Here is a 27,800-nt window from a genome sequence, read left to right as displayed (position 1 = left end):
AAGTATTGCAGACAATCCGCACTTGGGATGGGCGCACAGCATCCACTACGGACTACGAGAAATAGAATTACCGGTGAGTAAATTCTTATTTTCTCGGACGTCCTAGTGGATGCTGGGAACTCCGTAAGGACCATGGGTATTATACCAAAGCTCCCAAACGGGCGGGAGAGTGCGGATGACTCTGCAGCACCGAATGAGCAAACTCAAGGTCCTCCTTAGCCAGGGTATCAAACTTGTAGAATTTAGCAAACGTGTTTGAACCTGACCAAGTAGCCGCTCTGCAAAGTTGTAAAGCAGAGACCCCTCGGGCAGCCGCCCAAGAAGAGCCCACTTTCCACGTGGAATGGGCTTTTACAGATTTAGGATGCGGCAGTCCAGCCGCAGAATGCGCAAGTTGAATCGTACTACAGATCCAGCGAGCAATAGACTGCTTTGAAGCAGGAGCACCCAGATTGTTGGGCGCATACAGGATAAATAGCGAGTCAGTTTTCCTGACTCCAGCCGTCCTGGAAACATAGATTTTCAGGGCCCTGACTACGTCCAGCAACTTGGAATCCTCCAAGTCCTTAGTAGCCGCAGGCACCACAATAGGTTGGTTCAAATGAAAAGCCGACACCACCTTAGGAAGAAATTGGGGACGAGTCCTCAATTCCGCCCTATCCATATGAAAAATCAGATTAGGGCTTTTACATGACAAAGCCGCCAATTCTGACACACGCCTGGCCAAAGCCAAGGCCAACAGCATGACCACTTTCCACGTGAGATATTTTAGTTCCACGGTTTTAAGTGACTCAAACCAATGTGACTTAAGGAAATCCAACACCACGTTGAGATCCCAAGGTGCCACAGGAGGCACAAAAGGGGGCTGAATATGCAGCACTCCTTTAACAAACGTCTGAACTTCAGGCAGTGAAGCCAGTTCTTTTTGGAAGAAAATCGACAGAGCCGAAATCTGGACCTTAATGGAACCTAATTTGAGGCCCATAGTCACCCCTGACTGTAGGAAGTGCAGAATTCGAGCCAGCTGAAATTCCTCCGTTGGGGCCCTTCTGGCCTCACACCACGCAACATTTTCGCCATATGCGGTGATAATGGTTTGCGGTCACCTCCTTCCTAGCTTTAATCAGCGTAGGGATGACTTCCTCCGGAATGCCCTTTTCCTTCAGGATCCGGCGTTCAACCGCCATGCCGTGAAACGCAGTCGCGGTAAGTCTTGGAACAGACAGGGCCCCTGCTGCAGCAGGTCCTGTCTGAGCGGCAGAGGCCATGGGTCCTCTGATAAAATTTCTTGAAGTTCTGGGTACCAAGCTCTTCTTGGCCAATCCGGAACCACAAGTATAGTTCTTACTCCTCTCCTTCTTATTATTCTCAGTACCTTGGGTATGAGAGGCAGAGGAGGGAACACATAAACCGACTGGTACACCCACGGTGTCACTAGAGCGTCCACAGCTATCGCCTGAGGGTCCCTTGACCTGGCGCAATATCTTTTTAGCTTTTTGTTGAGGCGGGACGCCATCATGTCCACCTGTGGCCTTTCCCAAAGCTGTACAACCATTTGGAAGACTTCTGCATGAAGTCCCCACTCTCCCGGGTGGAGGTCGTGCCTGCTGAGGAAGTCTGCTTCCCAGTTGTCCACTCCCGGAATGAACACTGCTGACAGTGCTAACACAATTTTCCGCCCATCGGAGAATCCTTGTGGCTTCTGCCATCGCCATCCTGCTTCTTGTGCCGCCCTGACGGTTTACATGGGCGACCGCCGTGATGTTGTCTGACTGGATCAGCACCGGCTGGTGTTGAAGCAGGGGTCTTGCCTGACTTAGGGCATTGTAAATGGCCCTTAGTTCCAGAATATTTATGTGTAGGGAAGTCTCCTGACTTGTCCATAGTCCTTGGAAGTTTCTTCCCTGTGTGACTGCCCCCCAACCTCGAAGGCTGGCATCCGTGGTCACCAGGACCCAGTCCTGTATGCCGAATTTGCGGCCCTCTAGAAGATGAGCACTCTGCAGCCACCACAACAGCGACACCCTGGTCCTTGGAGACAGGGTTATCAGCCAATGCATCTGAAGATGCGATCCGGACCACTTGTCCAACAGATCCCACTGAAAGATCCTTGCATGGAACCTTCCGAATGGAATCGCTTCGTAAGAAGCCACCATCTTTCCCAGGACTCGCGTGCAGTGGTGCACCGACACCTGTTTTGGTTTTAGGAGGTCTCTGACTAGAGATGACAACTCCTTGGCCTTCTCCTCCGGGAGAAACACCTTTTTCTGTTCTGTGTCCAGAACCATCCCCAGGAACAGCAGACGCGTTGTAGGAACCAGCTGCGACTTTGGAATATTCAGGATCCAGCCGTGCTGTTGTAGCACTTCCCGAGCTAGTGCTACTCCGATCAACAACTGTTCCCTGGACCTCGCCTTTATAAGGAGATCGTCCAAGTACGGGATAATTATAACTCCCTTTTTCCGAAGGAGTATCATCATTTCGGCCATTACCTTGGTAAATACCCTCGGTGCCGTGGACAGACCAAACGGCAACGTCTGGCATTGGTAATGACGGTCCTGTACCACAAATCTGAGGTACTCCTGGTGAGGAGGGTAAATGGGGACATGCAGGTAAGCATCCTTGATGTCCAGTGATACCATGTAATCCCCCTCGTCCAGGCTTGCAATCACCGCCCTGAGCGATTCCATCTTGAACTTGAACCCTCTTATATAAGTGTTCAAGGATTTTAAAATGGGTCTCACCGAACCGTCCGGTTTCGGTACCACAAACATTGTGGAATAGTAACCCCAGCCTTGTTGAAGGAGGGGTACCTTGATTATCACCTGCTGAGAATACAGCTTGTGAATCGCCTCCAGCACTGCCTCCCTGTCCGGGGGAGCTGCCGGCAAGGCAGATTTGAGGAAACGGCGAGGGGGAGACGTCTCGAATTCCAGCTTGTACCCCTGAGATACTACTTGTAGAATCCAGGGATCCACCCGTGAGCGAGCCCACTGGTCGCTGAAGTTCTTGAGACGGGCCCCCACCGTACCTGGCTCCGCCTGTGGAGCCCCAGCGTCATGCGGTGGATTTAGAGGAAGCGGGGGAAGGACTTTTGTTCCTGGGAACTGGCTGTATGTTGCAGCTTTTTCCCTCTACCTCTGCCTCTGGGCAGAAAGGACGCGCCTCTAACCCGCTTGCCTTTCTGGGGCCGAAAGGACTGTACCTGATAATACGGTGCTTTCTTTGGCTGTGAGGGAACATGGGGTAAAAATGCTGACTTCCCAGCTGTCGCTGTGGAAACGAGGTCCGAGAGACCATCCCCAAACAACTCCTCACCCTTGTAAGGCAAAACTTCCATGTGCCTTTTAGAATCTGCATCTCCTGTCCACTGCCGAGTCCACAATCCTCTCCTGGCAGAAATGGACATTGCGTTTATTTTAGATGCCAGCCGGCAAATATCCCTCTGTGCATCTCTCATGTATAAGACAGCGTCTTTAATATGCTCTACGGTTAGCAATATAGTGTCCCTGTCTAGGGTATCAATGTTTTCCGACAGGGAATCTGACCACGCAGCTGCAGCACTGCACATCCATGCTGAAGCAATAGCCGGTCTCAGTATAATTCCTGAGTGTGTATATACAGACTTCAGGATAGCCTCCTGCTTTCTATCCGCAGGCTCCTTTAGGGCGGCCGTGTCCGGAGACGGTAGTGCCACCTTTTTTGACAGACGTGTGAGCGCTTTATCCACCCTAGGGGATGTCTCCCAACGTGACCTGTCCTCTGGCGGGAAAGGGTACGCCATTAGTAACTTTTTAGAAATTACCAGTTTCTTATCAGGGGAAGCCCACGCTTCTTCACACACTTCATTTAATTCATCAGATGGGGGAAAAACCACTGGTAGCTTTTTCTCCCCAAACATAATACCCTTTTTTGTGGTACCTGGGGTAATATTAGAAATGTGCAACACATTTTTCATTGCCGTAATCATATAACGAGTGGCTCTATTGGAATGTACACTAGTCTCATCGTCGTCGACACTGGAGTCAGTATCCGTGTCGACATCTGTGTCTGCCATCTGAGGTAGTGGGCGTTTTAGAGCCCCTGATGGCTTTTGAGACGCCTGGGCAGGCACGGGCAGAGAAGCCGGCTGTCCCACATCTGTTATATCGTCAAACCTTTTATGTAAGGAGTTGACACTGTCGCGTAATTCTTTCCACATGTCCATCCATTCAGGTGTCGACCCCGCAGGGGGTGACATCACATTTATCGGCACCTGCTCCGCCTCCACATAAGCCTCCTCACCAAACATGTCGACACAGCCGTACCGACACACCGCACATACACAGGGAATGCTCTGACTGAGGACAGGACCCCACAAAGTCCTTTGGGGAGACAGAGAGAGAGTATGCCAGCACACACCAGAGCGCTATATAATGCAGGGATACACACTACACACAGTGATTTTCCCCCTATAGCTGCTATAATACACAGTTTGCGCCTAAATTTAGTGCCCCCCCTCTCTTTTTTAACCCTATTGAGCCTGGAAACTGCAGGGGAGAGCCTTGGGAGCGTCCTTCCAGCGGAGCTGTGAGAGGAAATGGCGCCAGTGTGCTGAGGGAGATAGCCCTGCCCCCTTCACGGCGGACTTCTCCCGCTTTTTTCAGGATATTTGTGGCAGGGGATTTTACACATATATAGTCTTACTGACTATATTATGTGTTTATTTGCCAGCTAAGGTACTCTTATTGCAGCCCCCCCCCCCCCCCAGCGCCCTGCACCCATCAGTGACCGGAGTGTGTGGTGTGCATGAGGAGCAATGGCGCACAGCTGCATTGCTGTGCGCTACCTTAATGAAGACCGGAGTCTTCAGCCACCGATTTCCTGGACGTTCTTCTTGCTTCTGGCTCTGCAAGGGGGACGGCGGCGCGGCTCCGGGACCGGACGACTGAGGCTGGGCCTGTGTTCGATCCCTCTGGAGCTTATGGTGTCCAGTAGCCTAAGAAGCCCAAGCTATCTGCAAGCAGGTAGGTTCGCTTCTTCTCCCCTCAGTCCCTTGTAGCAGTGAGTCTGTTGCCAGCAGATCTCACTGAAAATAAAAAACCTAATTATACTTTCTTTTCTAAGAGCTCAGGAGAGCCCCTAGTGTGCATCCAGCTCGGCCGGGCACAAAATTCTAACTGGGGTCTGGAGGAGGTGCATAGAGGGAGGAGCCAGTGCACACCAGGTAGTCCTAAATCTTTCTTAGTTGTGCCCAGTCTCCTGCGGAGCCGCTATTCCCCATAGTCCTTACGGAGTTCCCAGCATCCACTAGGACGTCAGAGAAAATGGCGCTGGTGAGTGCTGAGGGAGAAGCCCCGCCCCCTCGGCGGCGGGCTTCTGTCCCGCTTAAACTGTAATTTTGGCGGGGGCTCATACATATATACAGTGCCCAGCTGTATATATGTGTTCTTTTTGCCAATATGAGGACCCAAATGCTGCCCCCCCCCTGCGCCCTGCACCCTTACAGTGACCGGAGTATGTGAGGTGTGCGGAGCAATGGCGCACAGTTGCAGTGCTGTGCGTTACCTCTAGTGAAGATCATGAAGTCTTCTGCCGCCTGTGAAGTCTTCTTTTCTTCTCATACTCACCCTGCTTCTATCTTCCGGCTCTGCGAGGGGGACGGCGGAGCGGCTCTGGGACGGACGGCGATGGTGAGATCCTGCGTACCAATCCCTCTGGAGCTAATGGTGTCCAGTAGCCTAAGAAGCAGGCCCTAGCTTCAGAGAGTAGGGCTGCTTCTCTCCCCTCAGTCCCTCGAAGCAGGGAGTCTGTTGCCAGCAGAGCTCCCTGAAAATAAAAAACCTAACAAAATACTTTCTATCAGTAAACTCAGGAGAGCTCACTGAAAAGCACCCAGCTCGTTTGGGCACAGTATCAAACTGAGGTCTGGAGGAGGGGCATAGAGGGAGGAGCCAGTGCACACCAGGACCTAAATTCTCTTTCTTAAAGTGCCCATGTCTCCTGCGGAGCCCGTCTATCCCCATGGTCCTTACGGAGTCCCCAGCATCCTCTAGGACGTTAGAGAAAAGGCAGGTAGAATACTTAAGTGTCATGTAAAGGCACAGCGCTGACAACCAGGCGGCTTTACATAGGAGGATTTGCCCAAGCAGTCCCAGGAACAGTGAGCTGAGGGATAATGGCGCCGCAGACACTGACAGGGAGTGAGGAAAAATAAGAATTTACTTACCGGTAATTCTATTTCTCGTAGTCCGTAGTGGATGCTGGGGACTCCGTAAGGACCATGGGGAATAGACGGCTCCGCAGGAGACTGGGCACACTAAAAGAAAGATTTGGTACTACCTGGTGTGCACTGGCTCCTCCCTCTATGCCCCTCCTCCAGACCTCAGTTAGGATACTGTGCCCGGAAGAGCTGACACAATAAGGAAGGATTTTGAATCCCGGGTAAGACTCATACCAGCCACACCAATCACACCGTATAACTCGTGATATTTAACCCAGTTAACAGTATGAATAACACCTGAGCCTCTCAACAGATGGCTCAACAATAACCCTATAGTTAGGCAATAACTATATACAAGTATTGCAGACAATCCGCACTTGGGATGGGCGCCCAGCATCCACTACGGACTACGAGAAATAGAATTACCGGTGAGTAAATTCTTATTTTCTCTGACGTCCTAGTGGATGCTGGGGACTCCGTAAGGACCATGGAGATTATACCAGAGCTCCCAAACGGGCGGGAGAGTGCGGATGACTCTGCAGCACCGAATGAGAGAACTCAAGGTCCTCCTCAGCCAGGATATCAAATTTGTAGAATTTAGCAAACGTGTTTGCCCCTGACCAAGTAGCAGCTCGGCAAAGTTGTAAAGCCGAGACCCCTCGGGCAGCCGCCCAAGATGAGCCCACCTTCCTCGTGGAATGGGCTTTCACTGATTTAGGATGCGGTAATCCAGCCGCAGAATGAGCCAGCTGAATTGTGCTACAAATCCAGCGAGCAATAGTCTGCTTAGAAGCAGGAGCACCTATTTTGTTGGGTGCATACAGGATAAAAAGCGAGTCAGTTTTCCTGACTCCAGCCGTCCTGGAAACATAAATTTTCAAGGCCCTGACTACGTCCAGTAACTTGGAATCCTCCAAGTCCTTAGTAGCCGCAGGCACCACAATAGGTTGGTTCAAGTGAAAAGCTGATACCACCTTAGGGAGAAACTGGGGACGAGTCCTCAATTCTGCCCTATCCATATGGAAAATCAGATAAGGGCTTTTACACGACAAAGCCACCAATTCTGACACACGCCTGGCCGAAGCCAAGGCCAATAACATGACCACTTTCCACGTGAGATATTTGAGATCCACGGTTTTAAGTGGTTCAAACCAATGTGATTTTAGGAAACTCAACACCACATTGAGATCCCAAGGTGCCACAGGAGGCACAAAAGGGGGCTGAATATGAAGCACTCCCTTTACAAAAGTCTGAACTTCAGGCAGTGAAGCCAGTTCTTTCTGGAAGAAAATCGACAGAGCCGAAATCTGGACCTTAATGGAACCCAATTTTAGGCCCATAGTCACTCCTGACTGTAGGAAGTGCAGAAAACGACCCAGCTGAAATTCCTCTGTAGGGGCCTTCCTGGCCTCACACCACGCAACATATTTTCGCCAAATGCGGTGATAATGGTTTGCGGTTACTTCTTTCCTGGCTTTTATCAGCGTAGGAATGACTTCCTCCGGAATGCCCTTTTCCTTTAGGATCCGGAATTCAACCGCCATGCCGTCAAACGCAGCCGCGGTAAGTCTTGGAACAGACAGGGCCCCTGCTGTAGCAGATCCTGTCTGAGCGGTAGAGGCCATGGGTCCTCTGATAAAATTTCTTGAAGTTCCGGGTACCAAGCTCTTCTTGGCCAATCCGGAACCACGAGTATCGTTCTTACTCCTCGCCTTCTTATTATTCTCAGTACCTTTGGTATGAGGGGCAGAGGAGGGAACACATAGACCGACTGGTATACCCACGGTGTCACTAGAGCGTCCACAGCTATCGCCTGAGGGTCCCTTGACCTTGCGCAATATCTCTTTAGCTTCTTGTTGAGGCGGGACGCCATCATGTCCACCTGTGGCCTTTCCCAGCGGTTTACCAACAGTAGGAAGACTTCTGGATGAAGTCCCCACTCTCCCGGGTGTAGGTCGTGTCTGCTGAGGAAGTCTGCTTCCCAGTTGTCCACTCCCGGAATGAACACTGCTGACAGTGCTAGTACGTGATTTTCCGCCCATCGGAGAATCCTTGTGGCTTCTGCCATGGCCACCCTGCTTCTTGCGCCGCCCTGTCGGTTTACATGGGCGACTGCCGTGATGTTGTCTGATTTAATCAGAACCGGCTGGTTTTGAAGCAGGGGCCTCGCCTGACTTAGGGCATTGTAAATGGCCCTCAGTTCCAGAATGTTTATGTGTAGGGACGACTCCTGACTTGACCAAAGTCCCTGGAAATTTCTTCCCTGTGTGACTGCGCCCCAGCCCCGAAGGCTGGCATCCGTGGTCACCAGGATCCAGTCCTGTATGCCGAATCTGCGGCCCACTAGAAGATGAGCACTCTGCAGCCACCACAGTAGAGACACCCTGGTCTTTGGAGACAGGGTTATCAGATGATGCATCTGAAGATGCGATCCCGACCACTTGTCCAAGAGGTCCCACTGGAAGGTCCTTGTATGGAACCTGCCGAATGGAATTGCTTCGTACGAAGCCACCATTTTTCCCAGGACTCGTGTGCAGTGATGCACCGATACCCGTTTTGGTTTTAGGAGGTCTCTGACTAGAGATGACAGCTCCTTGGCTTTCTCCTGCGGGAGAAACACTTTTTTCTGTTCTGTGTCCAGAATCATCCCCAGGAACAGTAAGCGTGTGGAAGGAACCAGTTGTGACTTTGGGATGTTTAAAATCCAGCCATGCTGTTGTAGCACTTCCCGAGATAGTGCTACTCCGACCAGTAACTGCTCCCTGGACCTCGCCTTTATTAGGAGATCGTCCAAGTACGGGATAATTAAAACTCCCTTTTTTCGAAGGAGTATCATCATTTCTGCCATTACCTTGGTAAACACCCTCGGTGCCGTGGACAGTCCAAACGGTAGTGTCTGGAATTGGTAATGGCAATCCTGTACCACAAATCTGGGTTACTCCTGGTGAGGAAGGTAAATTGGGACATGCAGGTAAGCATCCTTGATGTCCAGGGATACCATGTAATCCCCCTCGTCCAGGCTTGCAATAACCGCCCTGAGCGATTCCATCTTGAACTTTGATTTTTTTATGTATGTGTTCAAGGATTTCAAATTTAAAATGGGTCTCACCGAACCGTCCGGTTTCGGTACCACAAACAGTGTGGAATAGTAACCCCGTCCTTGTTGAAGTAGGGGTACTTTGACTATCATCTGCTGGGAATACAGCTTGTGAATTGCCTCTAGTACAGCCTCCCTGCTCGAGGGAATTGTCGGTAAGGCCGATTTTGAGGAAACGGCGAGGGGGAGTCGCCTTGAATTCCAGCTTGTACCCCTGAGATACTACTTGAAGGATCCAGGGATCCACCCGTGAGCGAACCCACTGATCGCTGAAATTTTTGAGGCGGCCTCCCACCATACCTGGCTCCGCCTGAGGAGCCCCACCGTCATGCGGCGGATTTGGAAGAAGCGGGGGAGGACTTTTGTTCCTGGGAACCTGCTGCGTGGTGCAGCTTTTTTCCCCTTCCTCTGCCTCTAGACAGAAAGGACCCGCCTTTTCCCCGCCTGTTTTTCTGGGGTCGAAAGGACTGCACCTGATAGTACGGCGCTTTCTTAGGCTGTGAGGGGACATGGGGTAAAAATGCTGACTTCCCAGCTGTTGCTGTGGAAACAAGGTCTGAGAGACCATCCCCGAATAACTCCTCACCCTTATAAGGCAAAACTTCCATGTGCCTTTTAGAATCTGCATCCCCTGTCCACTGCCGAGTCCATAAGCTTCTCCTAGCAGAAATGGACAATGCACTTATTCTAGATGCCAGCCGGCAGATCTCCCTCTGTGCATCTCTCATGTACAAGACTGAGTCTTTTATATGCTCTACGGTAAGCAATATAGTGTCCCTGTCCAGGGTGTCAATATTTTCTGACAGGGAATCTGACCAAGCAGCAGCAGCAGCACTGCACATCCACGCTGAAGCAATAGCTGGTCTCAGTATAACACCAGTGTGTGTATATATAGACTTTAGGATAGCCTCCTGCTTTCTATCAGCAGGTTCCTTTAGGGCGGCCGTATCCGGAGACGGTAGTGCCACCTTTTTAGACAAACGTGTGAGCGCTTTATCCACCCTAGGGGGAGTTTCCCAACGTGACCTATCCTCTGGCGAGAAAGGGAACGCCATTAGTAATTTTTTTGAAATCACCAATTTCTTATCAGGGAAAGCCCACGCTTCTTCACACACTTCATTTAATTCTTCAGATGGGGGAAAAACTATTGGTAGTTTTTTCTCCCCAAACATAATACCCTTTTTTGAGGTACCTGGGTTTATATCAGAAAGGTGTAAAACCTCTTTCATTGCCTATATCATGCCATGAATGGCCCTAGTGGACATTAAATTTGACTCATCGTCGTCGACACTGGTATCAGTATCCGTGTCGACATCTGTGTCTGCCATCTGAGGTAGTGGGCGTTTTAGAGCCCTGATGGCCTTTGAATTGCCTGGGCAGGCACGGGCTGAGAAGCCGGCTGTCCCGCATTTGGCATGTCGTCAAATTTTTTATGTAAGGAGTCGACACTTGCACGTAATTCCTTCCATAAGTCCATCCACTCAGGTGTCTGCCCCGCAGGGGGTGACATCACATTTATAGGCATCTGCTCCGCCTCCACATAAGTCTCCTCATCAAACATGTCGACACAGCCGTACCGACACACCGCACACACACACAGGGAATGCTCTTAAAGGAGACAGGACCCCACAAAAGCCCTTTGGGGAGACAGAGAGAGAGTATGCCAGCACACACCAGAGCGCTATATAATGCAGGGACTAACTGAATTATGTCCCCTATAGCTGCTATAATATTTACTGCGCCTCAAATCTGTGCCCCCCTCTCTCTTTTATACCCTTTTCTGTAGTGTAGACTGCAGGGGAGAGTCAGGGAGCTTCCTTCCAGCGGAACTGTGAGGGAATAATGGCGCCAGTGTGCTGAGGGAGATGGCTCCGCCCCTTTTTCGGCGGACTTTTCTCCCGTTTTTTTCTGTATTCTGGCAGGGGTAATTACCACATATATAGCCTCAGGGGCTATATATTGTGGGTATTTTGCCAGCCAAGGTGATATTATTGCTGCTCAGGGCGCCCCCCCCCAGCGCCCTGCACCCTCAGTGACCGGAGTGTGAAGTGTGTATGAGGAGCAATGGCGCACAGCTGCAGTGCTGTGCGCTACCTTGGTGAAGACTGAAGTCTTCTGCCGCCGATTTTCCGGACCATCTTCTTGCTTCTGGCTCTGTAAGGGGGACGGCGGCGCGGCTCCGGGAACGAACACCAAGGACGGGTCCTGCGGTCGATCCCTCTGGAACTAATGGTGTCCAGCAGCCTAAGAAGCCCAAGCTAGCTGCAAGCAGGTAGGTTCGCTTCTTCTCCCCTTAGTCCCTCGTTGCAGTGAGCCTGTTGCCAGCAGGTCTCACTGTAAAATAAAAAACCTAATATATACTTTCTTTCTAGGAGCTCAGGAGAGCCCCTAGTGTGCATCCAGCTCGGCCGGGCACAGAAATCTAACTGAGGTCTGGAGGAGGGGCATAGAGGGAGGAGCCAGTGCACACCAGGTAGTACCAAATCTTTCTTTTAGTGTGCCCAGTCTCCTGCGGAGCCGTCTATTCCCCATGGTCCTTACGGAGTCCCCAGCATCCACTAGGACGTCAGAGAAAGACAGATATGCAGCTCCAGGGTGGGAACACTTGCTAAAAATGGCGCCCTGGGGCTGGGGGAGGGGCTTCAGGTCTAAGCCTTATCCCCTCTGCTGGCAAAACCACCGGGTACTGTGGGCGATATAAGAATTGGTTTAGAGAGAAAACCTGACCTGCGCCCATTTCCTGGTGATCTAATGGGATCGCCTGTATCCACAGTGTCCACCGCCAGCGTGCGCGGCCCGCCTCCCACTGACCGCGCTGGAACGCGGTAAAGACCGGGTCCCGCAAGCGGGACCCACTTACCACCTCCCGAAGCGCGGCCACGCGATCCTGTAGAGCCCCAGCCATGTGTGTCAAATGTGAAGAAAACCGGAGCCTCCGCTGTAGGTACCCGGCAACCAGTGCTCGGGAGTGTACAGCGCCGCTGGGGAGAGCTGGAGCTGCAGCAGTGAATGTCACAAGACATTTACCACCGCTGCTGCCCTTGAAGTCTTCACTTTTTACCTCATAAAAAGCTTTTCTTAGGGCTGCTTGGAGCAGCCCCTCTGTTAAGTGCCTGCATACTGCAGCACCAACTTACAAAACTGAGCTCCTGTGATGGGAGGCGGGGTGATATAGGAGGCGGCGCTGTGCATTCTGGGAACAGTCAAAGCTTTGACCCTGTTGGTGCCTCGTATCAAGATCCTACTCTACACCCCATTGTCCAATCCTTGTGGAGCCCAGTGTACCCCGCAGCAGAAACTTGAAGTAGCGGAGAACGAGCCAGGGAGATCAGAGGCAGCCGAGCTGGGACTGTGTACCGCAGACATGCACCTAAGGAGACAAGCGGCACACCAGAGGGAAAAGGGACGGAAGCTGAGCCGGGGCAGGTGCACATAACGTATACCCGGCGGTAAGTATTAACAACAAGCCCGTTACCCTGTTTCCCACTGGTATTTTCACAGCCAATAGGTATGACTAGCGGGACGCAGTTTTAGTCAAACACCTAGCAGCACCATAACCTTATAACTATATATTATACCCATCACGAGTGGTGAACATACACAAGGTTCATAGGCTCATTTAGAGTCTATGGTAAAGGTGTTCCCTAAAGGTTTACCTGACATTTTTCCCCATATAGGGGACCATTGCAATTACTGGTATACCAACAGTATAGTATACAGCGGAAGGGTAGTCTGCAGGACTCACCTGATGATACAAACTCATTTATTTTCTCACTAAGCATTTATTATTCCAACAACCCTGGTATTTATAATAAAACAAGTACTTAATTTTACCAACATCATTAGTTATGGAATTTGTCAGAAGTACAGAACATACATTTAGTTTGTGACTACGTTGTTAGCCACCACACATCTAATCCGCACTCCACATTTCCCATCTCCACATCCCCCCCCCCCCCCCTTCCTTCTCCCCAGTCCACATACCTGCGTGCGCTGACAACCCCTACTTTTTGGGTTTGAAATGTGACAGAAGCTGGTTGGCTGGTACTTTATCTCCATTGTTTGCTTAGTAAATAGACCACTCACCGCGTCACACTTTATAATAAATAGGCAGCTAGGCAAACACAAAAATCCACAGTTCTTGTATTGCTGAAGTTCCCTCCTCAGCAAGCACCTTTGGTCACCTGACGTAGGTTTCCAGCAATTTAGGGACAATGGTCCATATAGTCTCCAACTGGCCATTGTAGAAGTTAAAAGGTCTCTCAGGGGACCAGAGCGTTTATCTATTCAAATTGGTACCAAGTCTGGGCCTGCACCTACTCTCTAGTATCAGCCACAGTTCTACAATGAGCGCTCTTCAGTGCTTCCATTCGGTGGGGTCAAATATCCTTTCTGTGCTGCCTGGGAGGATCCAAAACTCCACGGTATGAACAAATGGCAAACTAGCACAACCTAACCAGTTGTTGTCACTAGCACATATATGTAAGCCAATAAAGCTGTCTGACAACCTCTACAAGTACAAAAAAAAAAAAGTATATAAATCCTTAAAGCATGCTAGTTATTCAGTGTTGTTAGCATCCGTTAACACTTGTTACCCTTGGCTGTACAGACAGGTTCTATATTTAGTTATGTGCTTAAAATATTTCACTACCAGCCTTTGGTAAACAAGGATAATGACTTTCGCAGATACAAGCTTTGTCGAGTTGCAGGAAAAAAATGAAGAAATCAAAAAAGCAAAACCTGCAAAGTAACAAACCCGCAAACCAACATTTACTGTATATGTATAATACACGCTAATTGTATAAAAAAAAGAAAAAAAGTTCTGCGCTATAAATTTAGCAGCTCCATTTGGTTGAAACCAATATAAGTTAAGCATATGGAGCACTTTGTGTTTTTGTGTGTTTATCAAATGCTGAAAAGAAAAAAATTACAGGTTAAAAACAATTGTGGATTTAGATGCACTTCAAAGTGCCTTGCAATGTTTAAGCTCTTTTTGAAGGGTTTGTATGAAAAGTCCTGGTCTCCAATATTGTAACCGCACCGGTATGTTCCAGACACAGCGATAAGGGTCCCCAGCAGGTAGTCTAACTATACCTATCCTACGTTTGGGTCCTGATGTTACGTCTGTAGCAGTTCATACAGCTGCGATAGCCGGCGTCTCCCTTTTCCTTCCCGACCAGAAGTTGGCCGGGCGCCACGGAACGTCACTTCCGGGTGACGTGGTGACGGGACTTCAAGATCGACGCGTTTCATGCACGGCGGCACTTTGTCTCGGATCTGAGAGGGATAGTTAGACTACCTGCTGGGGACCCTTATCGCTGTGTCTGGAACATACCGGTGCGGTTACAATATTGGAGACCAGGACTTTTCATACAAACCCTTCAAAAAGAGCTTAAACATTGCAAGGCACTTTGAAGTGCATCTAAATCCACAATTGTTTTTAACCTGTAATCTATTTATTTTTTCAGCATTTGATACACACACACAAAAACAAAGCGCTCCATATACTTAACTTATAATACACGCTAAAAGTGTGCCGTTTCAGAAATACTGCCACCCTTAGGGGGTAATTCCACACACCTTATATACCCACAAAGCCAGCGCACGTACTTCATGGGCTATGTGCTGCCGAAGTGAAATGTAGAAGGTGGTCAAAATAATGAAACTCTACAGAGTATAACCTCTGTCGAGTTTGCTCTGTTGGATAAGGTCAGATATCTTGAATTCAGTTTTTAGCAATATACTCAACATACTGTATTTCCCAGTGCTATAAAAATCAGAAAGGAATATACATTTCACAAGTAAATTATGTGATGGTATTCACAAATCTAGTTAAAAATATTTCATATATTTTTGTGAGTGACAATCTGTTGGAAATACACGTTTATGTACATAGAAGTAGTAGGTACTGTGACTCATGAGGGATTATCACCATTTGCTTAGTCTAAAAGGTTTTAATTCCTCCTTGTTTTATGGGTGATGTACATTTTTAGTCCTCCAATGTTCCCCAGCTCCACATCTAAAACCACATCATCCTAAAACCTGGATTCTAACGTATTCTGTCAACCTTCTTCCAAAATGATCTGACACCAGCTAGTAAGAGTTTTGCATGGGTCTATTAGTTGTAATGCATGGTCACATTTACTCTGAGAAGCATAGACTTGTTCTTGATAACTCTGTGCTCCCGATATAGTGGCAGTTCTACGGAAACAACGTTTTATCAGGACAACAATGCCACCTGTCATGTTTTCAGGGCAAAGCTGGACTGGTATACAGAAAATCCCATAACCCAGATGGAGTGGCCAGCTCAGAGTCCAGATATTTACCCCATTGAGAAGCTCTGGGACGAAATGGCGCAACGGGTGCGTTCTAGGCCGACTCAACCTTCTTTAGTGTCACAGTTGGCCTCTGTACTTTAGGTGGAATGGCAAAACATACCGCCTGCTGTTGTCCAAAAACTTGTGGACAGTTTGCCAAGAAGGGTTCCTGCAGTAATCACTGCACGTGGTGGACCTACAAAGTACCAATGTCAATAAAATCTCGATCTATTTCCTGTCAGTGTCTAATCACTTTCGTAAACATAGCGTAGCTGGTTGACCCAAAGAGCTGGATGTGTGGGGCACTGTTCCCTAACAGCCGGATTGTATTACAGAGTATACAGAAGGAAAGAAGTCTAGGCCTTGGAGTGCTTAGGGTTCTGCTGGACTAAAGAACATTACACCTGAGAGTTTTGCCTCTGGATAAGCATACTGGTGGTGATGACTGACTGAAACGAACAGGACCTGTGGTGTGAAGTGTTGAATCCTCCCAGGGACACACTGAGAAGAACCAATTAGCTGCAGGCAGCTCATGGGGGGTACGAGTTGCTGTTGCCGCCCTCGTGGCCCCTTCTAGTGTCAAACCCGCATATTTTTTGCCCAGAGCCCAATATGACCGTCAATCCGGTGGCACCATAAGTGTGGCACATAACTGTACTTACTCGCAGGTGTGAGCTGTTCGCAGCTAATTGGAATCCCCCTCTAAATGAGACCTGTTATCTTGCCTGTGTGATCCATAATGAGGTGATCTCTTGCTCTATAAGCAGGTATTTCAGGTAGCTTTCATTTTGGGACAAAATCAGCTTCTCAGAAAGTATAATAATTCAACTGCTTATCCAATGAGACAAATCAATTGTGCCACGACATGGAAAATTTTGTGCAGTACATGCTTGGGTTAGAAAGGCAACGGACTCCATACTTTATGGGGTTGGTGGTCTTGTTTCTTAACTATAGGAGTTTAAACTTCCACTTTTTGAGTGTCGGACCTTTATTATATGGAAAAAAAAAATTATATATATATATATATATATATATATATATATATATATATATTATATTATAGAGCTATAAATAAAAAAACTAAAAAAAAAAAATATATATATATATATATATATATATATATATATATATATATATATATATATATATATAAAATGATGTTAGTGATGAAGGAGGTGCCAATGGTGTTATTGTACAAGGTCAACACCTGTTTTTTTTTTTTCTTCAAAAAGTACAACTGATTGTGGTAAGTAAATAGGACACTGGTATGCAACAACTATTGTTACTTGTTGATAATAAATTGTTGCAGTAAAAGATGAGAGGTTATTATACTCAGTTTTCATAGCTGACAAGATAATATAGCTGGAATAAATACGGTAAAAAGTGTGTATCCTTAGTTATATGACAGAGGAAACAAACCTTTAGTCCCAGATGGGATTACAAGTGTTACTTTACATGTGGTAAGAAGTGTACCACAGTTTTAGCAAACTGTAGCAGACAGTAAAGGGGGTGACACAAGGAGTGATGTTCAGCTATTTTCTAAGCAATCTGACTAGATTGCTTAGAAATTAGCTGAACATCGCTCCGTGTGTATGGGTGCCAGCGACAGCGATCGCGCTGTGCTGAGCGAGGGGAGAGATGTGTGCTAAGCGGTCTGTGCTATACCGCTCAGCACACATCTCCGAGGAAATCTCCCCGTCAGTACGGCCCTTAAATCTCAGTGACAAAGTATCTTTGTAAGAAATACAATAATGGTCAGCACTACGACATGGCAAGTGCAAGGAGATTCAGTTTGCTAATGTGCTGGATTAACTAATCTTTTTGGATAGTTCTGCCATGACTATATGGTCAGCAGAAAATTATGGTTGGAAAGAATCTTGAGGTGTAACATTTTGCGGTAACAATATGGTTAAAAAAGGGGCAGAGTGGTTCTTGTCGTTCTTCAGTAAACGACAATCTGTCATTAAATTATGTTTCTATGTGTATGGCCAGCTTAAGTCGCAAAAGTAGTTGCATTAGCAGTATCAATTTAAAAAAAAAAAAAAAAAAAAATGATGGTAATTTAACAGCTTTAAGCCATACAAAAAAGGTAGCCATAACATCACAAACAATTATGACCAAAAAGTGTGTACTGTACAAGGCAGCATAAAATTCTATGCATAAGGGATTCTCATATATCTATATGTGTTTTGTGTTTAACAACCGATTCATTCGTTGTCAAGGACAAAATGAGTCATGTGACAAATATTTAACAGACAGATTTATTGAGAATATACAAAAGGTATTTTCAGTTGTGATAAAAATAGGATTTTAATTACCTACTGGTAAATCCTTTTCTCGTAGACCGTAGAGGATGCTGGGGTCCACATTAGTACCATGGGGTATAGACGGGTCCACTAGGAGCCATTGGCACTTTAAGAGTTTGAGAGTGTGGGCTGGCTCCTCCCTGTATGCCCCTCCTACCAGACTCAGTTTAGAAGGTGTGCCCGAGGAGACGGACATCTTCGAGAAAAGGATATTACACAGATAGTGGCGAGATTCACACCAGCTCACACATACAAGGCAAACCAAGCTAACCAGCTTGAAAAATCAGCAACTGCTGAACAATATTACTTAACCAAGTAACCAAACAGTACTTAACCAAGAACTAAGCAGTAGTGAATTATGTAACCACTGCAGGCTCACAAGGCGCCTGGCGGGCGCCCAGCATCCTCTACGGACTACAAGAAAAAGATTTACCGGTAGGTAATTAAAATTCTATTTTCTCTGGCAGGGTCCACAGGATAACAATGGGATATGATGGAGCGACAGCGGATTGGCACCAAACGATCAAAAGCTTTCAGGCCTCCCAGGATACAACGGGCCCATCCATATATCCCTGCCCACTGGCTCAGGCAAATCAGTTTTTTGTTTGGTGCGACAGGAGCCGGACCATGGTCAGAGGGCTGCTGTTCCTTAAGCAATCCTAAGCTTTCTTATGTTATTTTTTAGTCTTACTAGTTTTTTTGAGTGATCTTTTCTAAACAGCGTCTTATACGCTTAGAAAGAGTCACTCCAACAACTCCCCGCCGGGCAGCGACAACGCTTACCCACGAGTACAGTGCTGTTTCGGCGGGCATCTGTCGGATATACTAGCAGGTCCAGCAGACATTACCAGGCTGTGGCCGGAGCACGGAGAGAAGGTAAGGCATCAATTCCGCTTAGGAGATGGAATACGGACATAGCTGCACTGTATTGGGAGGAGACTACCAAACAGTAGCTGACGCAGCTGCCACCGCGGGTGCACCAGCGCTACGCCTTAAGGATCTCAGGCACCAGGAATAGTATGAGGACGTGACCCGTAGAGTTGATGTCCGCAGGGGGAGTTAGACGCTCTCCTGGTCGCCCCTCCTCCCCGGTTCATGACCAGTTTCCGCCGGTCTCCCGCCGTGAACTGTTTACTAGCTTCCATCCCAGTCGCTACCACGAGGGGACTCGGTCGCAGCATAGGCCGCTGCGGCTGTGTTCACTAAGCGCTACCTCTAGGAGACCCAGTCGCAGCTTTGGCGGCTGTGTGACCAGTGCGTCTGTGTTCACTATAGGTTCCCGGAGTGACAGTGTACACTAGTAGCGTGTGGATCCACTCAGCGTTCGCTAAACGTAATGATCGATACTGGATGCGAGGCGAGTCTCCCTGTATCCCACTCTACTGAGTACAGGCTATACAGCACTAAATTTCTATCTACTTTTTCATTATGAATAGTTAAGCGGCTATTGCATATGAGTGTGTACATTTACTGTGGTTTTCTTCGCATTGCGTCTGAATACGTTAGATCTGTGTAAAACAGGATTCAGTAATATGTACTCCTACATACTTTTAAATGTGTGTTTGTAGTTGATAATGTGCTCATATGACTAATATATAACATGTGACTGACTGCTAGTGTGATTGCTGACTTTACTATGTTTGTCAGTTGTTTTTCTGATCCTCAATGCTGGTGTATGGGTAGGGTCAGATTAATCACTTTAACCTTCTGAAGTGATATCACAGTCACAAATTGTGTAGTACACTGTGAAAGCGCTGATTATCATGTCTAAAGGGCCCTACAGACACTGCGATCCGCCGCCGAGCTGCCCAACCGCCAATACGGCAGACGGGTGACCCGGTGGCGGGGAGGGGCAGTGACGGGGGGGGGAGTGAAGTTTCTTCACTCCCCCTGTCACCCGGCGAGTGAAGTTTCTTCACTCCCCTGTCACCCGGCTCCATACAAGTGCAGGCAAATATGGACGAGATCGTCCATATTGGCCTGCATGCACAGCCGACAGAGCACCAGCGATGACAGAGCGTGGGGCCGCGCATCGTTCATTGCTGAGGACTCCACACTCAAAGATATGAACGTTATCTCGTTCAATAATGAACGAGATCGTTCATATCTTTGAAGATTGTCGGCCAGTGTGTAGGGCCTATAAGAGCGACAAAAGTGACGAAGGTACACTTACAGTACACCAACACTCTTATCATGTTTGTCTTGCAAAACTATTATCCTCTCAGGATCTGGTTAAGGATGGTTTATGTGTAAATTGTTTTGCTTTTCAGCAAAATACAAGGCAGATGGATCCACCTTGGGCTATGTTTGCACAGACCTTGTCCAGTATAGCTGAACGGGTAATTCCTACAGCTTCTTTACCAGGAATGGGGTACACTATTAACCCATACATGCAGCTCCCTACCTACAGTAGATCAATTCCCCCAGCAGCTTCTCATATGAAACAAGCTGATAAACCGATGGTAAGTAAACCTTCACAGGCTACACAAGATGATTTATCGGAAGATGAAAACTCAATTTACTCTACTTTGGCATACAAAGAGGAGGAATAAGGTCTCAGCTCAGTGGATATAGCTGAATTAATTAGAGCAATGAAGGCCATTATATCCTTAGAGGATTCAGCAGAGCCTGTGTTAAAAACCAAGGCACCTGTATTTAAACGTCCCAAAACAGTTAAGACTGAGTTTCCAGGGTCAGACCAGCTGACGGAAATCATGGAAGAGGCTTGGGCTACACCCAATAAAAAAATAAAATAAAATAGAATTCCCAGGAAATGGGATTCCAATTATCCTTTTCCAGCAGGGGACTGTTTAAAAAGGGAGGTGGCTCCTAAAATAGATACGCACGTGATTCGAATAGTGCGAAAATCTATATTGCCTTTACCGTCAACATCATTAAATGATGTCACGGATAGGAGAGTGGATGGTTTTCTGAAGACCATATTTTCTCTGTCGGGGGCAGTCATAAGGCCAGCCATGGCTTCAGCTTGGATGGCAAAGGCAGTGGCTGCCTGGGCTGATGCACTGGAAGAGGATGTTTTCTCAGCTTCTAGAGAACAAAAATCCTATATAGCTCATATTAAACAGGCTGCAGTATTCTTGGAAGAAGCGGCATTAGATATGGGTACTATTGCTTCTAGGGCATCAGCCTCAACAATAGCTGCTCGCAGAGCACTTTGGTTACGTACGTGGAAAGCTGATTCAAAATCTAAGAAGGTTTTGGAATCTTTGCCTTTTGCTGGAAATATTCTTTTTGGTAAAGAATTGACAGATATTCTGGAGTCAGAAGCAGACTCCAAGAAGGTTAAGTTTCCTTCCACATATAACCCCAAACCTAAGGGTCCAGTTTTTCGGCCTTTTCGGTCGCAAGGAAAAGCGAAGGGAAAAGGTGATCGTAAGCAGCCCCAATACAATAAATTAGGTAAGTCAAAGAAGCATTGGGCTACCAGAGGGCCAGCTTCCAAACCAGAAGATAAGCCATCAGCCTGATGGTGCGGGCCTCCTCCTGGGGGGCCCCAGGATAGGGGGCCGGTTTCTTCAGTTTGCACAGATCTGAAAGCAGTCTACAACAGATGCCTGGGTGCAAAAAGCAGTATCTCTAGGATATGTTTTCCCTTCAAGAAGCATCCTCCTCGAAGGTTCTTCTGCACCAGCCCGTCTCGGGTGGAGGCAAAGGCAAGGGCCTTGCAAGAAGCAGTTCAGAAATTGCTTCAGTCAGGAATAGTCATTCCAGTTCCTCCTGCACAACGGGGACAGGGATTTTACTCCAACTTGTTTTTGGTTCAGAAGCCATTTGGGAACAGAGGTTCCACATGGAGACATTACGTTCCATCATTTTGCCCATGGAACCAGGGGATTATATGGTATCCCTGGATATTCAGGATGCATACCTACATGTTCCTATAGCACTGTCCCATCAGTGTTCTCAGGTTCGCTATCCTCCAGCAGCATTTTCAGTTCAAGGCCTTACTCTTTGGGTTAGCCACAGCCACCAAAGTATTTATCAAAATCATGGTGGTTATGGCAGCTTATTTCCGCAAGCAGGGGATAAGAATTATTCCATACCTCGACGACCTTTTAATCCTGGCACAATCACAGGAATTGCTCTTGTGCCATCTCCAACAGACAATAACATGTCTATAGAATCACGAATGGCTCATAAATTGGGCAAAGTCGTCTCTGGTTCCGTCACAACGTATGACTCACTTGGGGGCAGTACTGGATTCAAGTCTGCAGAAAGTATTTTTACCTCAGAACAAGATATCCAAGAACTCAGGAGTTGTTACACAGTCAAACAGTATCAATTCACGTAGCAATGCGAGTGATGGGTTTGATGGTGTCAACATTCGACATGGTGGAATATGCACAATTCCACTCGAGTCCTCTGCAGCGTCTGATTCTGGCCAGATGGAATGGAGTACATCAGACAAAGAAACAGACGATGGTACTTCCAGTAAAAGGTAAGAAAGTAATTAGCCTGGTTGCTACAGACATCCCATCTAGACAAGGGGAGACCCTTTTGGCTATCAGATTGGGAGATCCTGACAACAGATAACAGTCTTCAGGGCTGGGGAGCAGTGTCCAGAAAATGATGGTTCCAGGTAGGGAGGCCAATCCCGGGCCATTTTTTCAATCCCGGGATTGAAAAACGCTCAATCCCGGGATTCCCGGGATTGCAGTAGGGATCAGTGAAGAAGGGTGTAGGAAACCGCACTAGAGGGTAGGTGGTGGTGCGGTAGGGTGTAGGTAGCGGCGCGGAAGGCAGGGAGGGTGTAGGTAGTGGTGCCAGAGGGTGTAGGTAGCTGGGCGGGAGGATGTAGGTAGCGGTGCGGGAGGGTGTAGGTAGCTGGGCAGGAGGATGTAGGTAGCGGTGCGAGAGGGTGTAGGTAGCGGGGAGGGTTGGTAGCGGCGCGGGAGGGAGGCTGGGTGTAAGTAATATCACTTACTATTAGGTGGACGGCAGCCATGGGCACACTGAACGCGGCGGCATTTCAAATGAAGCGCCGCCCGCCAGCCAACCAGAGCTGGCGGACCGGCAGCCAATCTGGGAAGCGGTCGCTCCTGATTGGCTGGCGGCCGGCGCCACATTTGAAGTGCCGCCACGTTCAGCGTTTGTCTATGGCTGCCGCCCGCCTAATTGTAAGTAGTATTACTTACACACCCACCCTCCCGCGCATGCGCAGTGTAATCCCGTGAATCCTGGGATTGGAGGCTCCAATCCCGGGATTCAAATCCCGGCATTTTTAGGCCCAAATACCGGGATCCCGCCGATCCCGATCCCGGGATTGGCCTCCCCAGTTCCAGGGACAATGGACCATAGAAGAAAGTTGCCTACCAATAAACCTGTTAGAACTTTGGCCCATATACACATGGCACCGATTCAGGCAAAGGACACTCTTCAAGGAAAACCAGTCCAGATCCGCTCGGACAATGCAACAGCAGTAGCGTACTTCAATCATCAGGGAGGAACCCGCAGTCAAACAGCAATGAAGGAGGTAAGTCACATTCTAAAGTGGGCAGAACACCATCTCCCAGCCTTGTCCGCAGTATTCGTTCTGGGAGTCCTAAACTGGGAAGCGGATTTTCTCAGTCGACACGCCATTCAGGCAAGCGAATGGGCTCAACACCCAGAGGTTTTTCAGACTCTAGTAGACAAGTGGGGATAGCCAGAGATAGATCTCATGGCGTCCCATCTGAACAACAAAGTGCCCGCATACGGCTCAAGAACAAAGGATCCCAAGGCGATCTTTGTGGACACCTTGTCAGTGAAATGGGACTTTCATCTGGCGTATCTGTTTCCTCCGATCATCCTGTTACCTAGGGTGGTGAGGAAAATAAAGCAAGCAAAGGGTGCCGTGATTCTAATAGCCCAGAAGGCATTGGTATACAGATCTGCAGAGAATGTCGATGGATGCTCCACTTCTGCTCCCTCAATGTCCAGATCTACTGACATCTGGATCGGCTGTCTTTGACAGCGTGGCTCTTGAAACCTCTATCCTGAAGTCAAGAGGATTCTCACAACAGGTAATTCAAACAATGCTCAGAGCAAGGAAACCCTCCGCAGCTCGTATTTACGACCGAATATGGCAGGCCTATATTCATGGTGCAGTGAAAGAAGTATGGACGCGAAATCTTTCAGAGTTTCCAGGGTCTTCGCTTTCCTTCAGGCAGGAATGGATAAAGATTTGAAGGTGGCTTCCTTGAGAGTTCAAGTATCAGCATTGACTGTATGGTTCCAAAATAAAATTGCCAATTTACAGGATGTGCGTACTTTTTTCCAGGGAATGCTGCACATTTAACCTCCTTTTGTTCCTCCTACAGCATCTTGGGACTTAAGTCTAGTACTGAAAGCTCTCCAAGTTCCTCCGTTTGAACCACTCAATAAAGTGGATCTTAAATGGTTGACAGCTAAAGTTCTCTTTCTACTGACTATGGCATCAGCTAGAAAAGTGTCAGATTTAGGAGCGCTGTCATGTCGTTCTCCTTTTCTGATTTTTTTTTTTATCCAGATAAAGCAGTTCTTAGAACTAGGGCCCTCATTCCGAGTTGATCGCTTGCTAGCTACTTTTAGCAGCATTGCACACGCTAGGCCGCCACCCTCTGGGAGTGTACCTTAGCTTAGCAGAATTGCGAACGAAAGATTAGCAGTTCTGCTATTAAATATTTTCCTGCAGTTTCTGAGTAGCTCTAGACCTACTCCTAGATTGCGATCACCTCAGTGCGTTTAGTTCCTGGTTTGACGTCACAAACATGCCCTCCGTTCGGCCAGCCACTCCCCCGTTTCTCCAGCCACTCCTGCGTTTTAGCCTGACACGCCTGCGTTTTGTAGCACACTCCCGGAAAACGCTCAGTTTCTGCCCAAAAACACCCACTTCCTGTCAATCACTCACCGATCAGCAGAGCGACTGAAAAGCATCGCTCGGACCTGTGTAAAATTGCATAGTTTTGTGTGAAAATACTTAGCGCGTGCGCCCTGCGGCCCATACGCATGCGCAGAATCTGTGAAAAATAAAAACAGCGCTAAGAATAAATCTAAAAACAGGTGTTTTCATAAGAATGAATCACATACGTTTAATGTTACTCAACATACATATATATAAAAATTCTCTAACAAATGTAAACCATACTAAATGGAGCCTCTATAGCCAGTCTCTGACCACCGACAATTTGATATATATATAGGCACACCTATTAGTATTAGTAATGTCCCTGTGACCGGTCACAATATCAACAGGATCCTTAGTTTTAGATATGCAGATGTGTCCAATCTTGTGGTATAATTACCAGATGTTTAGTGGATTGGCCGGGTATCCCACCTAGCGAAGGTCCAGAGGCTGTCTCCGATCCGACACAGATGTTTGGTGGTTTTCCCTCTATTAATTTTCCACGTCCATAGATTGAAGAGTGTCAAAGATGGTAATGACTGCAAAGGTATCCTGAAGGTGGCTTTGAAGTGTCAGGGTCAAGGCTGGTCCCCTTGCGCGTTTCGCTGGCGTTTGGCAGCTTTATCAAAGGTGCTCTTACTGTGCTCATATGGCTCTTATATAGGGATATCAATTATCCATACCTAAAAACACCTGTTCACATTTCATTATGTTTATAAACACAAAATAATCTTATCTATACATATATAGCAGCAAGAAGGCAGACATCTTTTAAGCTGCTATATATGTATAGATCAGATTATTTTGTGTTGGGTGTTATATATAGGTGTGCCTATATATATCAAATTGTCGGTGGTCAGAGACTGGCTATAGAGGCTCCATTTAGTATGATTTACATTTGTGAGAGAATTTTTATATATATGTATGTTGAGTAACATTAAACGTATGTGATTCATTCTTATGAAAAGACCTGTTTTTAGATTTATTCTTAGCGCTGTTTTTATTTTTCACACATTGTAATTTCCAGTTTATGAGAGATTGACTGTCTCTCACTTTAACAGCAGCTTAGAGAACCAGCACAGTCATAGCGCCAGAACCTGTATTAAGTAATTAATACAAATACATTATTTTTGCACATGCGCAGAATCGCCCATTTTTAGCCTGAACGCTATTCTGCTAAAAACGGCAGCGAGCGAACAACTCAGACTGACCACCTAGGTCTGGGTATCTTCCTAAGATGGTGTCTAAATTCCTCCTTAATGAAGAAATTGTAGTCCCGGCTTTTCAGGTATCGGGACTTTCTGCGGGAGATGCGTCGCTGGACGTGGTCCGTGCCTTAAGGATCTACGTGGATCGTACCAGTGCCATCAGAAAGACAGATTCTCTCTTCATTCTCTACAGATTTCACAAGAGAGGATGGCCTCTTACTAAACAGACGCTGGCAAGATGGCTTCGAATGACGATTTCAGAAGCATATTCCGGCTAATGTCTCTGCTCACTCTACTCGTAAAGTAGGTCGTTCATGGGCAGCACAACATGGTGCTTCAGCAGAACAGATATGTAAAGGCAGCCACATGGTCTTCCATCAACACATTCATTAGACATTATGCTTTGGATACTTTTGCCTCTCATGACGCTGAATTCAGGCGTAAGGTTCTCCTGTCCAATCAGGAGCGTCCCCACCACTAAATTGATTTGGGAAATCCCATTGTTATCCTGTGGATAACCTGTGGACCCTGCCGGAGAAATATACGTTATGGTAAGAACTTACAGTTGATAACGGTATTTCTCCTAAGTCCACAGGTTCCACAGGGATCCCACCCTGACGCACCTGATTTGAGGATCTTTCTACTCACTAACCTCTTCCTTCTTGTATGGAAGGGTGTGCATGTGTGTTCTTCTCGCCTGATTAGGGCTCTACATGATGCTCCTGCCTAGTGCTTTGGAATACAACTGATTTGCCGAGCCAATGGGCGGGGATATATGGACGGGCCCGTTGCATCCTGGGAGGCCTGAAAGCTTTGGTGCCAACCCGCTGTCGCTCCATCATATCCCATTGTTATCCTGTGGACTTAGGTGAAATACAGTTATCAACGGTAAGTTCTTACCATAACGGAGGCTCCTGCAGAACTGACTGACCAAACTTCAGGTCCTCAGAGGCCAAAGTACTGAACTTGTAGAACTTTGCAAACGTGTTCGACCCAGACCAAGTAGCCGCTTAGCAAAGTTGTAAAGCCGAGACACCCTGGGTAGCTGCCTAGGAAGAACCCACCTTATGATTAGAGTGGGCCTTAACAGATGTAGGACACGGCAATCCTGCCGTAGAATACGCATGCTGGATAGTGAACCTGATCCAGCTAGAGATCGTCTGCTTAGAAGCACGACACCCAAGTTTCTTGGGATCATACAGGACAAAACAGAGTCCGATTCTCTGTGACGAGCAGTCCACTTCATATAGATTTTGAGAGCCCTTACAACATCCAAGGACTTTGATGAAAATGAGGAGTCAGTAGCAACAGGCACCACAATAGGTTGGTTAATATGAAATGCCGATACAACCTTCGGAAGGAACTGCTGACGTGTCCGGAGCTCAGCTCTATCTTCATGGAAGATCAAGTAGGGGCTCTTACAAGACACAGCCCCCAACTTCGACACACGTCTAGCAGAAGCTAAGGCCAACAACGTGACAGCCTTCCACGTGAGAAACTTGACCTGAACCTCCGGTAGAGGTTCGAACCAATCCGATTGGAGGAACTGTAACACCACGTTAAGATCCCAGGGCGCCGTAGGCAGCCCAAAGGAAGGCTGGATGTGCAGAACCCCTTTCAAAAAAGTCTGAACCACAGGGAGGGAAGCCAACTGTTTCTGGAATAAAATGGATAGAGCCGAAATCTGGACCTTTACGGATTCCAACCTCAGGCCCATATCCACACCTGCAATAGGATGGTAATGTTTAGACGTTACTCCTTTCCTAGCCTGTATCAGGGTAGGAATA

General features: G+C 47.7%; 1 protein-coding gene across 4 annotated transcripts in view; it reads right to left on the bottom strand.

Moving 5' to 3' along the window:
• Positions 1–27,800, bottom strand: part of NT5C3A (5'-nucleotidase, cytosolic IIIA) — a 236,780-nt gene that overhangs the window by 158,862 nt on the left and 50,118 nt on the right. Inside the window, exon 1 of one of the 4 annotated variants that reach the window (XM_063922547.1) lies at positions 13,620–13,642. The exons of 2 other annotated variants lie outside the window; for them this stretch is intronic. The gene's annotated coding sequence lies outside the window, so the exon portion shown is untranslated. Of the gene's footprint in view, positions 1–13,473; positions 13,588–13,619; positions 13,643–27,800 lie in introns of those variants that run through there. One more of the 4 variants, XM_063922546.1, reaches the window with a different exon arrangement.

The sequence above is a fragment of the Pseudophryne corroboree genome, chromosome 5, assembly GCF_028390025.1.
Source record: "Pseudophryne corroboree isolate aPseCor3 chromosome 5, aPseCor3.hap2, whole genome shotgun sequence".
NCBI classification, from domain to species: domain Eukaryota; kingdom Metazoa; phylum Chordata; class Amphibia; order Anura; family Myobatrachidae; genus Pseudophryne; species Pseudophryne corroboree.
This window is presented reverse-complemented; position numbering and strand designations above follow the sequence as displayed.